Source organism: Lactuca virosa, chromosome 3, assembly GCF_052849685.1.
Source record: "Lactuca virosa cultivar CGN04683 chromosome 3, Lactuca_virosa_CGN04683_v6, whole genome shotgun sequence".
Lineage (NCBI taxonomy): Eukaryota > Viridiplantae > Streptophyta > Magnoliopsida > Asterales > Asteraceae > Lactuca > Lactuca virosa.
Window position 1 is genome coordinate 400,099,746 of NC_136428.1, and position 16,622 is coordinate 400,116,367.

The following is a 16,622-nucleotide window of genomic DNA, read 5'->3' on the forward strand; positions in this document are numbered from 1 at the left end:
CAGCTTCTCCTAGGTCTTTCATAGCGATACACTTCCCAAGCCAGGACTTCACTTCCTGCAAGGTTGGGATGTCATTTCCTATGAGTAGTATGTCATCCACATACAGTACCAAAAAGCTAACTATATTCCCACTAGCCTTGACATATACACAAGATTCATCTTCACTCCTCGAAAAGCCAAACTCTTTGACTTTCTCATCGAAGCAAAGATTCGATCTGCGAGGTTCTTGTTTCAATCCATAGATGGATTTTTCAAGCTTACACACTCTATTAGGGTATTTTGTACTGAAAAAACCCTCTGGCTGACACATGTAAACATCCTCAGCCAACTTTCCATTAAGGAAAGCGGTTTTGACATCTATTTGCCATATTTCATAATCATGAAATGCAGCAATGGCTAACAGGGCCTCTAATAGACTTAATCTTTGCTACTGGTGAAAAGATCTCATCATAATCAACTCCTGGAGTTTGAGAAAAGCCCTTTGCAACCAGTCGTGCCTTATAAGTGTGTACATTACCATCCATGTCGGTCTTCTTCTTGAAGATCCATTTGCACCCAACTGTCTTACGATCTGGTACATTGTCAACCAAGTCCCAAACCTGGTTTTCATACATGGACTATATCTCGATGTCCGTTACCTCTTTCCATTTAGCAGACTCGGGGCCTTCCATGGCTTCCGCATAGCTGTTAGGTTCATCCAGACTTACCAGTGTCTCATCACTGATAAGTGTATCACCTTCCGCAGTAATATGGAAACCATAGTAATGCTCAGGTGCATTCCTAACTCTCGTGGAACGCCTCAGAGGTACAGACTCGTCAATTGGATCAACGGGAGTTTCCTCCTCAAGTTGACTGCTAGGGTTTGAGGTTCCTTCACCACTTGACTCTTGATTTTCTTCAAGGTCAATTTGCCTCCCACTGTTTCTTTGTCTTATGAACTCTCTCTCTCTCGAAAGACACCCCTCCTTGCTACAAAGACCACATTCTCACTAGGTCTGTAGAAGAGGTAACCAAAGGATTTATGTGGGTAGCCGATGAAAATACACCTCTCACTTCGAGGTTCGAGCTTATCGTGAGTCTCGCGTCTCACGAAATCTTTGCAACCCCAAATCTTGATGTGAGCTAGATTAGGAACTTTTCCAGTCCACATCTCGTGAGGTGTTTTGGCAACCTTCTTTGTAGGGACCAAATTAAGGATATGGGCGGTAGTCTCTAAGGCATACCCCCAGAATGAGATTGATAGCGAAGCTCGACTCATCATGGAATGAACCATGTCAAATAAGGTTCGATTACGCCTCTCAGCTACGCCATTCAAATGTGGTGTCCTGGGAGGTGTCAATTGTGAGACAATCCCACATTCCTTAAGATGGTCCAGGAACTCTGTACTAAGATACTCACCACCACGATCAGATCGAAGCATCTTAATGTTCCTGCCCAATTGATTCTCGACTTCCTGTTTAACCTCTTTAAATCTTTCGAAAGTCTCTGACTTATGCTTAACTAATTAGACATATCCATAACTACTACAATCATCTGTAAAAGTCACATAATAACGATTAGCATCCCTTGTGGCGGTTTTGAAGGGTCCACATACATCTGTGTGCACTAGATCCAACAAACCTTCACCCCTTTCACAAGAACCAGTAAAGGGTGAATTTGTCATTTTTCCAAGTAAGCATGATTCACAACTATCATCTGACTTTAGGTCAAATGACTCAAAGACTCCATCCTTTTGGAGTTGTCCTATGCGTTTCTTGCTTACATGTCCAAGACGACAATGCCATAATGATGCTTTATCCAAGTTATTATCATTAGTAGAATCAATACACAACACATTATTTCCTAAGTTATCTACAATAGACACAACTTCATACACACCATCACAAGGTAATGATTTAAAATAAAACACATTATTAAAGAAAGCATTTATTCCACGAACTTCATTATCAAAAGAAAAGGTAACCACTTGTTTGTACAAAGCATGAAAGGAAATAATATTTGTTGCCATTTCAAGCGAATAACAACATTTATTCAAATCTAAAGTAAACCCACTACTTAGCAACAAAGTATAAACTCCAATCTTGGTGATAGGTGAAGCTTTCTTATTCCCCATGATCAAGTTTATCTTTCCATGCTCCACATTCTCACTTCTTCTTAGTCCCTGCAAATCAGAACAAATATGAATACCACAGCCGGTATCAAGGACCCAATTTTTTGAATAGGGTGAGTTATTAAATAATATAGTGTAAATACCTGCATGGTTGGGTTTTACTTTCCCATCCTTCAAATCGTGCTGGTACTTTGGGCAGTTCCACTTCCAGTGCGCCTTTTCATGGCAATAGAAGCATTCAACCTCTTTTGGATCAGAAGGAGTGACAAACCCTTTCTTGGTTCTGCTTGTAGAGGAGCCATCAAGGGTCTTACCCTTGGTACCCTTCGAAGGGTTCTTCCTCTTTTTCCCTCTACCTTTCCCGATTGCCATGACAGGTGCGGAGTTTGGAGTAGGAGTAGGAGTGGTAACAACCGACTTACCTTTAAGACCACTTTCGGCGGTCTTCAAGAGTCCTTGAAGTTTGCTGAGGGTAACTTTCTCCTTGTTCATGTGGTATGTCATGTGGAATTGATCATAACACGAAGGTAAGGAGTGCAAAATGATATCTATTGCCAACTCCTTGGGGAAGTTCACATTCAGCTTCATCAAACGGTCCACATACCATTGCATTTTCTACATGTGGCCCGTGATGGGTTCACCATCCCTCATTCGGGTTGTTATCATGGAGGAGATGATTTCATATCTCTCTTGACGAGCACTCTGATGGTAGCGGTCCATCAAATCATGGTGCATCTCAAAAGGATAGTAGTCCTCATAGGACTTTTGGAGCTCGGTTGTCATAGTGGCCATCATGATGCATGCCACTTTGGTAGCATCTCTTTCATGTGCCTCATATTCAGCAAGCTCCTCAGGAGTAGCAGTCAGCTCGGGTACCTTATGCTCCTTGGCAAGAACATATTCTTTGTTCTCATACCGAGTGACCATCCTGATGTTCCTGATCCAATCTGTAAAGTTGGATCAATCAAAGATGACTCTCCCACAAAGGTTCATGAGAAAGAAGGAGCCGGTAGGGTTTGAGCCAAAATCAGCATTGTTGGAAGACATTTGAAAAAGAAGAAAAGACAAGTTTAGTTTAGATATAAAGATAGTCCTTAATAAAACACCCAAATGTAATGTTAAGGCTAGGATCCAATCACAATATATTATAACTTAGAAGAGGGATGCCGTAATCTAAGCTAAAACATATTTGAAAGGTAGGTGAATGACGATTCACCAATTTCCACCATGAAAAACAAAATATATAAATTATTAGGTTTTATTTGGTTTTTAGAAACTCCTAGATTCTTTTGAGATTCATTGAACTTTTCAATGGCATGTTTCAATCTCGAGTGTGCCCTTCATGTTTTGTGACTGGGATACCGAGGATCACAAAACAAGGTGTGAAGTAACCATGCAAATTACTTGGTACCCTTAATGTTTTTCACTTAATCAATGTGCCGGTTAACCACACACGCTCCTATGAAAAACCTTAAGTCACCCTTTGCCTACCTTGTTAAGTCCATGTTAGTGTGCCGGTTAACCACACACGCTCCACTAACGACTTAATCAACGTGCAAAGTGTAATTTCATGGGTTAGCACCTTATTCACATTTTCCTAAAGTAACTAAGATTGGGAATTTATAAACACATTTAGTTACTTTATAATAATCATTATACTTTTAATGAGAATTTTAAGTCATTGTCCTACCCGTTCGGCTAACGACCCTCCACCAGTCAAAGAAGCGGTGGGTGAGAGTGGACACCCATAAAGCTCCCATTTTATAGGCAACAACCTTATACCCCCTTATAGACCGGCTTCATGAATGAGGCCAACTAACGGCAAAACGACTTGATCTTATACATATATATATATATATATATATATATATATATATATATATATATATATATATATCACTAACTTATGATATATATATATATATATATATATATATATATATATATATATATATATATATATATTATTAACTTATATATATGTATATTATTAACTTATGATATATATATATTAACTTTTAAAATTCTGGGGGTTGGAACTAAAGTTTACTAGATAACTTTACATGTTCCAAAACTTGAGGGCAAGTTTTGTAACTTTACAAAACCATTCAATTCATAAGTTATGAGTTATTAAAATGAAGACTCTTCATTTTTGTAACTTATGTGTTCTTTTAATGGATTTAATACAAAGTGACTTTTGGTTATCCATAACTTGAGGACAAGTTATGAACTCCATTAAAACACATAAAGATCATGAATTAAGCATAAAACAAGTAATTCCTATGATCTATCAAGAACTCATAAGAACATGAATACTCATATCAAAAATTTCAAGAACATATGAACACATATAATCATGTAATTTTGATATTACCCATTGTAAATGGATTAGAGCAACCATTACACCATCTAAAACAAGTTTTAAAACACCAAAACACTTTAGGGTAATGTTTCTAGTCCATTTCCAGCAGCAAAACTCGAAAAACTGCACTCAGGGGCTCGTACTCGTCGAGTGCAAGAACCTACTCGACGAGTAGGATGAGTTTGGTCATGGACTTGTTGAGTCCCCCATGGACTCGGCGAGTTCATGCTTCAAAATGCATAAAAACGAGTTTTTTCACAATTTTGCATAAAGTATCAAACAAACAAGCCTAGGCTCTGATACCACTGATGGGTTTTGAGCATTCTAACACTCCTAAGTGTACATGCAACCCTAGAAAACCTTGGATCTATGTTTGTCTAAAATACATGCAAAATACTTTTTCCACGGTTCATAATCCTATCTAGTATATATGGGGAACTTTTAACATAAAAGATGGCTAGAATTACATACCTTGTAGTTGATTTGATTCCTTGAAAAACCTTAAGAGCCTAGCACCCCAAGTGTGATGCCTTAAATGTTTCACACAACACCGAGTGCTTTGGAATGACTTTGAGAGAATGTAGAACACTTCTAAATTTGGCTTGCCCTCTATTCTTTTTAGTGTAGCCGATTTTGGTGGATGTTATGTTCCTTATATAGTGTGTTACACTTAGGGTTACACCATGTAAACCCTAATGTAACATGGCTCTTCATTTCCATGACCCATGGGTTTGTAACTCCCATGGAGCATCCTGTGGACCTTAGCCCAACTTGATAATCAATGGAGCATCTAGCCCACTATACAAGTATGGATGATTTACACAATCAACCCATATATTTAATTAGTCTCCTTTTGATCACTAAATTAATTCTAAATTAATTTTTGATCAATACTAATTAAATAATATTATCAATATATTAGAACTTATAATATGTTAATAAACCACAAGTGTTATTTATCTCATTTAGTCTATCCAAATGCATGATGTCATGCACCCCAAAATGGACCATGCCGGGTCGGGTCAAGTACATACCAGAAATAGTTATGGACTTAGACACCTTATCCAACAAGGTATCCTCTTAGGTGTTGCGAAGACGGAGCTTTACGTCTTAACTTTTGTTGCACTTTTAATATATTTCAAGTAATGTTTTGAACATAATGTAAATATTATATTATCAATATGATGGTTGTTGTTACTTTATTTACTATGATGCATGTGTTGTGATACTTAACATGAAGTCATCCACCCCCGAACGTTTACGCCATTCCGGTTTGGGGGTGTGACACATAAGCCTTTTTAGTTCTAAGTTATAAGGAATATTTCAAAAGCAATAAGTCATAAGCCCAAATCCGTAAGTCCTTTTCCCCTAAGCCCGAAGTATAATCCTTAATCTCTAAGTCATAAGTAATAAGCATTATACCATAAGTTATAAGAAATAATCTGTTGGGGTGCAAAGTTATTCATGTTTGACTTTGTAATGTGTTGACTTTTGTAAAACCCACTTGCATGTGGTGCATTAGCCTTTTGACTCATGAGATAGAGAGTGAGATAGAGACATGTAAACACCTCTATATAAGGTGGGTTTATTCCACTTGTAGAGGTGTGCTTGAGAGGTGTAAAAGTTGAGTGTGTAAGTGTGTGTTATTTATGTAGACTAGATCTAGATCCCTTTTTGTAACACCATATACAATCAATACATCTCTTGAACACCCAAATCACCATGTTCATTGTGCAATCTTTAATTCTGCATGCCAAACCATGTTCTATAATCACTACAATTGGTATCAGAGCGGGTCTTCAAGATCAAGGTGATTTTTGAAGAACGATTCTCGGTTTGGCAACTTTTGTCACTATTGAACCAATTTTTGGTGAGTCTCTCTCTATGATCTCTCTTAATTTCATTGATTCGTGCGTTGCGTTCTTGAATATTTGATCGTTTTGATTCATTGGATTAAATTTGTTTCAAACCCCATTGTTGATCCAATTAATTTTTTTTAAATAAAAACTAAAATTCAAAATCATTTTCTAAAACCTTCATCATTGTTCATTAATCCAATACTTTGAGCCCACTGTTCACGAGATTATTTGAGCCCAAAATACATTTCTAATTTTGGTTACTGTTCATGAAGTTTCAAGCCAATTCAAATTTGTTTCGATACTGTTCATTCAATTGAGCCCAAAGTATTTTAACAATCACTGTTCATGATCAATCAAATAAATCCGTTTTAAATTCATCGTAAAAATCATACTTTATCTATTGTTCCTAATCGATTCTGAAGGACATCTTCAAATTTTCAGTCGTTTGATTTTATTGATTCTAAAATCGGTTTTTCATTGTTCTTAATTGTGAAAATCGATTTCATTACAATCTGATTACAATCGATTGTGCTCTCAATTTCAATGTTTGATTTCGATTTTGCTTTCACATCATTCATGGATATATAAAAGGTTTACCGATTATTTGAATGATTGGAGATTTTGTTGCAATTTTCTTTTCATATTCATCGATGTATTTGTTGATGCTTTCATCACGTATTTGATCGAAAAAGTAATTGGAAGATAGTATTTTGGTGTGTGTGATTCGAAGAGCTTCAAGAATTCATATTGTTCAGATAGATTGATTGTTTGGAAAAGAAATTTGAAGTTTGATTGAAAATGGAAGCATATGGAATCAAAAGCAATTTGGGTTTGGGAATGAACAGATGATGGATGTCGATGTGAGTTATTGATTTGGAATCGGGGTTCGATGGTCAATGATTGATGACCAACAGTTGATGAGATTTGATTTTGATTTCGAATCTTAAGGGTCGATACTTGAAGACTGAGATGTTTTTCAATCGATTTTGGTGTTTCAATGATTTAAGAACAAAATTGAGTTTGGAATTTTGATATTGAAAGAAAATGGTGACTGATAGTAGATGAAATCTGTTTGATTTTGAGTCGCAAAGTCGAATTTGTTTTGGCTTGATATCAATGATTAAAAGCGAAGTAGCTTTACGAGTTCGTTATTAGATGTTTTGATTTGGATTTCGAAAGAACAGATGGGTTTTGATTTTTGAATGGATTAATGGTTGAAAATTGGGTTGGGGAAATGAAGGTTTTGGTGTTGTCATGATTGGATTAACGAAATTGAAGAAGAAGAAATTTCGTATGTTTGCATAAAGTTTCGTATGATTGAAAGGAAATTGGGAAGTTGAAGTTTCATATGTTTTGATGAAGAACAAAAGTTTCGTTCATATAATGTTGGATTCGTACGAATTGGGGAATTGAGGAAGAAACTCAAAGTTTCGTAAATGGCCCTTGAAATTTCGACAATTTGACATATTTTCTAAAATTTCGTACGAAGGGATAAACGTTTCGTATGAATTGAAGAAGAAAAGCAATAGTTTCAAAATCAGCCCCTAGCCTTTTGAATATTTGGCATTTCGACAATTAACTGAAGTTTCAGATGTTTGACACTTTTCACCCAACTTCGAAAATTGTCTGAAGCTTCGTATGTTTGGAGCACAAAGACCAGATTTGTCGAAAATAGTCCCTGAGGTTTCGAATGTTTGGCTGTTCATACCCAAATTCGAAAACGGACTGTTTTTGCTGAAAATTGAAGAAAATGCATTTCAGGCCCATGAAGTTTATGCGAATTGACGCTTTCTACCCAACTTCGGAAAAGGGGGAGAGTTTCGCATATTTGGCTGTTTTGGGCGCACCGGGTCACTGCAAAATTTTGAAATTGACAATTTCTACCCATTTTTGAGAAATTTTGTCAAAGGCGGTCTGTGAACGAAGCTAAAAATTCAAGATTTTTTGGATTTTTCGGATTGAAGCACAAAGTTTATGCCACATGTTAAGGGGGAGTTTTGACACGAAAAATTCCGAATAGAGCACGTCCTCTTTCCTTGGAGGTTTTATAATCAAATTTCGATTATAAAAAGGGGGAGAAATTTATATGGAAATTCGAACTTGAATTTTTCATATTACGCGGATTTGACGACCAAAGTGACCTTGAATTTTTGAAACTTACGAAATGATGCAATTGGAAGTTCGGAAGTGATTTATTTTCAAAATGGGTTTGGTTTTATTGAAGATTTTTAGGGTGTGCTTTTGTGCTCAACTTTTGGGTGATCAATTTGGAGTTTGAGAAGCTCGTGATCATTCGTTAATGCTTGGTTTGTGTGGTCTCACATCCTAGAGCCCAAATTGAAGAATCATGGAAGAATTGAAGATTGAAGTTCATTTCGACATGTGTCACCCTTGAGGCTCGGATCGCGTAGTTGCTCGATTTTGGAAGATTTGAAGTGGGTCGTCCATTCTTAACTTTGAGGGGGAGAATGTTGGGGTGCAAAGTTATTCATGTTTGACTTTGTAATGTGTTGACTTTTGTAAAACCCACTTGCATGTGGTGCATTAGCCTTTTGACTCATGAGATAGAGAGTGAGAGAGAGACATATAAACATCTCTATATAAGGTGGGTTTATTCCACTTGTACATGTGTGCTTGAGAGGTGTAAAAGTTGAGTGTGTAAGTGTGTATTATTTATGTAGACTAGATCTAGATCCCTTTTTGTAACACCATATACAATCAATACATCTCTTGAACACCCAAATCACCATGTTCATTGTGCAATCTTTAATTCCGCATGTCAAACCATGTTCTATAATCACTACATAATCCATAAGACATAATTCATAAGTCATAAGACCTGAGCCCTAAGCTAACCATAAGTCATATGTCATTAGCCAGAACCCATAAACCTAACTCCTACAACATAAATTTTATGCCTTAAGCGATACATCATGAGCCTTAAGCCACATGTTTTTATCTCTCCATTTCTATGAGTATATATGATTATTTTTTATACATACATATACATGTATTGAAATTTTTTAATACTCATAAAATATTATAATTTGGAAAAATATTACTTTATTTAATTTAATATTACTAATTAATTAAAACATTAAACCTTTTTCTAATTCTTTTGAATTTTCCCTATAATTTTATTATTTTCATCTCAAATGTACTAATCGATTTCCCCACTATTGAATTTTAGAAATGTACAAATACATAATGGTAGAAATACTTTGATTTTCCACCACTAAATTATTTTGTTTCCATCCCAAAATCCATTTCCCCCCAAAATGGTCCTCCCTTTCAGTGCTCCGCTGCTCCACGGGGAACACAATTCAATGGACAACACAACCCTACACCAAACGTAACACAAATAAATTCGGACTAAAAGTGTAAAGTATAATAATAATGACTACAAATTTTTTTAGATAAAAATTTAAATAATTTTTCTTCGTCCACGTTAAGAAGAATAAAAATATTTATAAATATAGTGATATGTAGGCGGATATTATAAGGAATATAATATTTTTAGAAAACCATTTTAATTATAATTTTGTCGCTGAACGTTAAATAAAGTATAAAAATAAAAGATTATTTTGAATAAATAATCTTAACGAAAGTTGTAATGGTCGTGATGACGATTTTGTGGGTATAAATAACACCCGAATCTGACTTCACATGAAAAGTTATGATTCTTCGATGTTTCATATTCAGCCCCGTACGACAAAGTGTGTCGTAAAATATGAATTAGAGATAGATTTCTTATTAGCCTAAATAATCTAAAATAAAGTCGTTGTAATAGTAATTCCGAAAGTGTGCATATAAATAACACCTAAATATGACTTCGTATAAGGAAGTTATGATTTTTCTAACTTTCAGTGCGACACAATACGACAGTGTACGACACATAAATCGAATTTAAAATAATAATATTTTTATCCAAAACAATGTAAAGGATAGTTGAAGATATATTAAATAAAAATATGTCGATATAGGGAGAGTCGAAAACGGAACTCGTATGAAGAAGTTGTAAATTTTGCATGGTCTATTACACTACAATCTTCATAGATAGTAAATTTAAAATATATTAAGAATTAGTTGTTGAAATCTAAAACAAAACCATAGTACTCAAAAATACCTACGCATGGATATAAAAAATGTCGAAAACGGTGCTCATATGCGATAGTTATGATTTTTCGAAAGTTGCAAAAAATACCCGTGAAGTAATGACTTGGCGTTCGGAGAGAAAGCCATGTGGAAAAAGTGGAAACTACTCCTACCACCGACCAAGCAATGCGGCACCAGTGAGAGTGTGACATGTGGCACCATTCGGGACGGAGCTCGTCACATGTGCACGACACACCCATGAAAAAGTGAGGCGCGCACCACCAACAGACTCCTATATATAGCAAGGCAAGCCCTCTCATTCTACACACCTTTCTATTTTCGGGTTCTCTCTCTAGAGGACTCTTTCTCTCTCTAGAAATCCAACTTCTAAGCCTCGGGCATTTTATCGAGGCGTGGAAGAGTTGACAATCCCAACAAGATGAAGTATTCCGAGTCGAAGTTTTGCATGCGAAATTTCCGACTTTTCGCTAGAAACTCTTTAAGTTAAGATGCACTTATTATACTTTCAGTGTGACTTGTGTTTAAGTTCATTATCATTATTATGAACCTATAAACAAGATTTATCAGTAATACCATTTAAATATTGTTTGATCAAGTTACGAGAGTGATGTCCTGGCTAGATCTAGTGTGGTGTTTAAAATGGATTTTCCAAACAAAATACTTTGTATACCAAGTGGATCCTGCCTTTGATATGATATTACCTAGTTTTTCCTTATTTGATATAACTTGAACTATTTCTTGGGATTAATGAAGAATCCAGATATATAAATTATAAGTTTATAAATACAAACGAATATTGAAGCATAGTAATATTCATATTTAGGTTATTTAAAAGGGATAAGTTGAGGTATTAGTCGATGAGCTAGCTTTCCCGATGATCTTCCACTTCAATCAAGTGAGTGTATACTTAGTTTCATTAACCTGATTTTAATACAAGTAATTATTAAAAGTATTAAATATCTATTGAAAGCTATTTGTAAATTAAATGCTTATCTTGAATATGTGTTAGATCTATATTTGATGACATACATTGTCTGAACCAGATATGTTTATATATGTGTTTAAGTGTGTATATGATATTATTATATGATAATAGAAGTATTATTACTGAAAATATTAATGTATATTAAATATCTAATACTTTATTCTAAATGTATACACTAAGTTACGATATGTTGTCTAAACAGAGTTGGTATTGGATGTTGATTACAAGCATTATAGTCTTGCCTAGTAATGGAATAATATTTAAAGAGGAATCTTAGTTCAATTTGAAAGAGTACTTAGTTATGCCTTGTAGAAATATTACATAGGCAAGAACTTGTGTTGACAACAAAAATTGTAATCTTTTCTAGTTATACACTAGGACATAAAGGGGATGCCTAGTTCAGTTAAGTTTGGATATTGGATAGCATCATATTAAAGGAGGTATGATAGGAACGGAGAGTAGACCTCCACTCTATTGCACTATTAGGTGTTGATTTATGGTTTACATACTGGAGTATAATATCCTATTCCTTTTTGGATGACCAAAAATGGTAGGTCCAGATCAGACAACTAGCATGCTATGTCTGGTCATTTCCCAGAGTAAGATGACAACATTTTAACTATAATGTCCGGAAAACCATGATAATTTTTTTTAAAAAACATTTTCATAAAATCCTTAGAATAATAAAACATTCTTTCCAAGACAAAACCATAGATATTAGAGTAAAAAAATCATCTCTCGAAACTTAAATCAGCAGGAGGATGTGTACGATCATGCTTTCGCCTTGTCTTGATCATCTTAAGTACTTGAAAACATTTAAATCAACAACTGTAAGCCAAAGCTTAGTGATTTTCCGCCAAAATACCCCACACAACAATACACATATTGTGCATGCACACATGAGCCTACAGTCTAGCTGGACCACCTCGTAAGGCCTAAAGAAAAGTTTTTTTCGATTATGAAAATATGGATATCACAGCGGACCAGTGGCCGCCATATTATACCAATGATGCAACCTTGCATCAAATCGACATAGGCTTCGCCAATGGCAGTTTGATTTCTCTATTGTAATCGACTTTGGGTACTACACATCAGTAATCGGCAACCTCTCCACTAGAAGCATCATGAATTCATGATTTCTCCCCTCGTGGTGTGTAAATGTTGTTGGATTTCATCACTATGTCATGTTAAGTTAATCAACTATATGGATTTATAGAATTCTAAATTATTTTGCTACTCTTATCACTCTTTTAGTTAGACTTAACTTTATAGAAACGATTTTCATTATTTTCTCTTGCAGGGTTTCCTTGTTTTTAATATGAACACCAAGAGTTTGATGAAATTTATCAAACGATTTACCAATTCTTAGTTGTTTGATATGAGTCGGTAGAAACCAAATAACACATAACCTTTTGAGGTGCATCTCTAGTGATGTGATTTGGCTTATAGTATATGTTGTGTGCAATTATATAGAGAAATTTCATTATTTTTTATTAAAAACAATGTGAATTAAAGATCTCTAAAGAGTTTTATCAATGTTTCCTGATATCTAGTTGTGTGTTTCTCTCCTAGTTCTAGATTTTGTATAGTTACATATAATTAAACTGATGGGTTTTATAATTTACAAAAATCTTATTTTGGAGGAAAAACTTAAACCCTAAGTTCACATGCAACCTAATGGATCTATGTTCTCACTATGATTTGCAACAAACAATTACATATCAAGAATCCTATTTGTATATTGCTATTTTCGAAATTAAGAAATCTTTTATAGAAATTACATACCTTTTTTTTATTATAGCAAATAAACATGTATTCCTTCTTGATTGGTCTTCAGAAAGCAAGCACCAGAAGTCTCGTCCCTCTAATGTCTCACCCCTAAACCCTAGCACATAGAAGCTTTAGAGGATATATGAGGAGAAGGAAGAATTTCGAATCTAAGGCTCTTAGAGTGGTGAATTCTGAAATTACAAACCCTTAGGGGTTTATATAAGTGTTAAGAAGGTTGTATATAAGGCAGATTCCCTTTTAGATAACCCTAACCCTATTGCTTCCCCCCCTAAGGAATTCTAAACTTTATTAAAGCCCAAGAAAGCCTCTAGAAACCCCTCTAGAGTCGTCCCCATCTTGGGAGGTTCTAGAATTGGTTAATGTTCAACTTTTGAACATTGTCACCTTTAGTCCTTCTACTTTTAATTAATCCAATTAATCCCAAAATTAATTCCAATTAAATTCTTATTAATTCTTAATTAAACAATATTATTTCTAATTAATATTATATTCTCATAATATATTAATAAATCATTTAGTTTGATTTCTATTTAATTTATTAATCATATAATAAATTAATGAGTCTCTCTCTCCAAAAAAACATTCTAGTAATTTACTAGGTTTGATGGCAACCCAAAAGAACTTTGCTAATAATTCAAGATTATACTAATTTAGTTATTGGCTTAGAAACCAAATCGAACATAAACATCCCATGATTATAACACAACTTTTTGGATTTCAATGTTTCCTTCTTTGTTAAGTTTCAACACATTTGTACCATATTTGCTTCATTTCTCCATTTATGGTTAGGATTATTTGGTTTTTAGACAAACGTTATGTGTTGGATGAAACTCCTGAATGAGAATATTATGAATAAAAAATAGTGTTATCAAAATTTCGTTCCTTTTTAGAATCCTCTTGCTCTTTCGCCTATGCTTTCTCCTTCTTCGTTGATATGGAAAGCTCTTCGTAAGGAGTTTTTTTTCTTGAATTTGTTGGTCATTACGATTTATGAGTCTAATATAAAAACAAAAAATATTTGTTGTGCAGGTGAATAGTTTTCACTTTGACAAAAGAAAGGTTTTTAAAGCTTGCAAGCTAGTAATCTCATAATGTTATCAACCACATATCAAACTAATCAATGTATAAGGCTAAAAAACTTACATTTCATTGAAGTAGGCTGCTGCAACTTACATAGCCGTGAAGATAGACTGAACGCTATCAATAAAAAAAATTAACTGTGAAGATGTATATGAAACTTAAAGTTCTCATTTTAATCAGAAAAGAGAAGGCCTGATCACCCATTACATTTTTACCATTATGAGTGTCAAAGTTTGTAACATCCCAAAAATCAAGGGAAATTTTTCATTTTAAAAATCATCACAAAATCCATAAGTTATACAAAACAATTAACCAAAAATCATTATCATGAATCAGAGTATTCCAAAATAATCAAAACACATAAAATCCCGGATGATGTGCACTATCAAGCATTCGCCTTTCCCTTATCATCTGAAGTACCTGAAACCATAAAAATCAAACTGTAAGCCAAAGCTTAGTGAGTTCCCCCAAAATACCACCACAGAAAATATAATAACATGCATACTGGATTGCTTCCGAGCCTACAACATAAGTCTGGCTTGTCTTTCCAGCCTACAACTAATGTATAGCTTACGCCCAGGTTTGTTGGCTTCCGCACAAAGCATCATTGCCTAAACCCAACCGCACTATCTCGACATATGCAACAAATAAAACACATAACATCAAACAGACAATCATGTAGATCTAATAGATCACTACAGCATTATAACATCCTATACCAGGATACATAGTCTAGTGGGCCAAAATTGGTGCCTTCGATCTATTAGTGCAGTGAGGAAAATGTTGGATTAGGTGTCTAAGCCCATAACTATTTTGGTATGTATTGACCCGATTATGAGCATGGTCCTTTTGGGTTGCCTGAAATAGCAACTGATAGGATGAATTAAAGAGAAAGAGGATTAATTATAATTTATTAATATATTATAGGAATAATATATTAAATGAGAAATCATATTGTTTAATTAATATTGATCAAGAATTAATTTAGAATTAATTTTTTGGTCAAAAGAGATTAATTAAACTTGGGGGACTAATATTGTAATTATAAGATAATTGAATTGTGGGTTGAGGAACCCTTGGAAAGGGGTTGGACGAAATCCTTATGGATAGCCCATAAGATTTCGTCCAAAGGGAGATTCTGGAAGGATCTTGTGGGCTGCTTAGAGCCTAAGCAACCAGATAAGGCCTTTGAGTGAAACCCTGATTCCTCAGCTATATAAGGATACCCCAGGCATCCTAAAATCGCCATTTGAAACCCTAGAGGGAACCCTGGACGATTTTGTGCCTCCTCCTCCTTCTCCTAAGTCATCTTGTTGCTAGTGGTGTTTGTAACTCCATTAGAGGTGCAACACTTGGGGAACTAAGCTTTCAGAAGTCATGATTAAGGAGGATTGTGATTATTATTGGTACATAACAATCAAGGTAAACTTTCTAACCCTAATCATATGTGATTTTTTAGATTTGTATACTAGTCAATTAGGGTTCATTGCTTTGGTATTCAATGTCGTTGTGTTCATAGTAGAAAAACTAGATCAAAGTAATTATGGTTGCGTGAACACCATAGGATTGATGTTATGCTCATAACCCACCAGTGTATCAGAGACTAGGTCGTTTTTCTAGTGAATAGATGCAAAAGTGGATTCAAAGTTCAAGAAAATCGATTTTTTTGCCTTCTGACTGGCAGACTCGCCGAGTCCCTGTATGGACTCGACGAGTAGGTCCTACAAGACGAGTTCCATATTGGACTCGTCGAGTCCAAGGGTCTGTTGCCGGATTTTTCGATTTTCTTGCCAGATTTTGTTGAGGATTACTTCCAAAACTCGTTTTTATTGCCTAAAATTGACTTTTTATGTTTGGAATGGTTATCCATATCAAATTAAGGGATTTGGTTAAATATGAATAATATAGGATTATTATAAGTCAAATATTTCACCTAGTAATTTAGAAAAGTTTCTAATTACCGCCTTTAGGATTTATAGTTTAAATTTGAACTTAAAAGTTTTGTTTTTTGAAATTTAAATAGTTAAACCCTAATATCTTGAAAGGTTTCAAAATTTGTCCTCAAGTTTTGAAATTTAAAATTTAATTAAAAAGGTATTAATTTTGAAATATTAAATTCTAAAACCCTAGTATTTTGAAAAGTTCAAATTACACCCTTATGGTTTTATTAAGTTAATTAAGTGTTTAATTGAAAGAGATAATTAATAAATCAATAATTATATGGTTTGATATTAATCAATTAAAAGTCTAATTCATTAATAGTTTAAACCACTTAGTATTCTAAAAGTGTAAAATACACCCTTATACTATATAGAATTA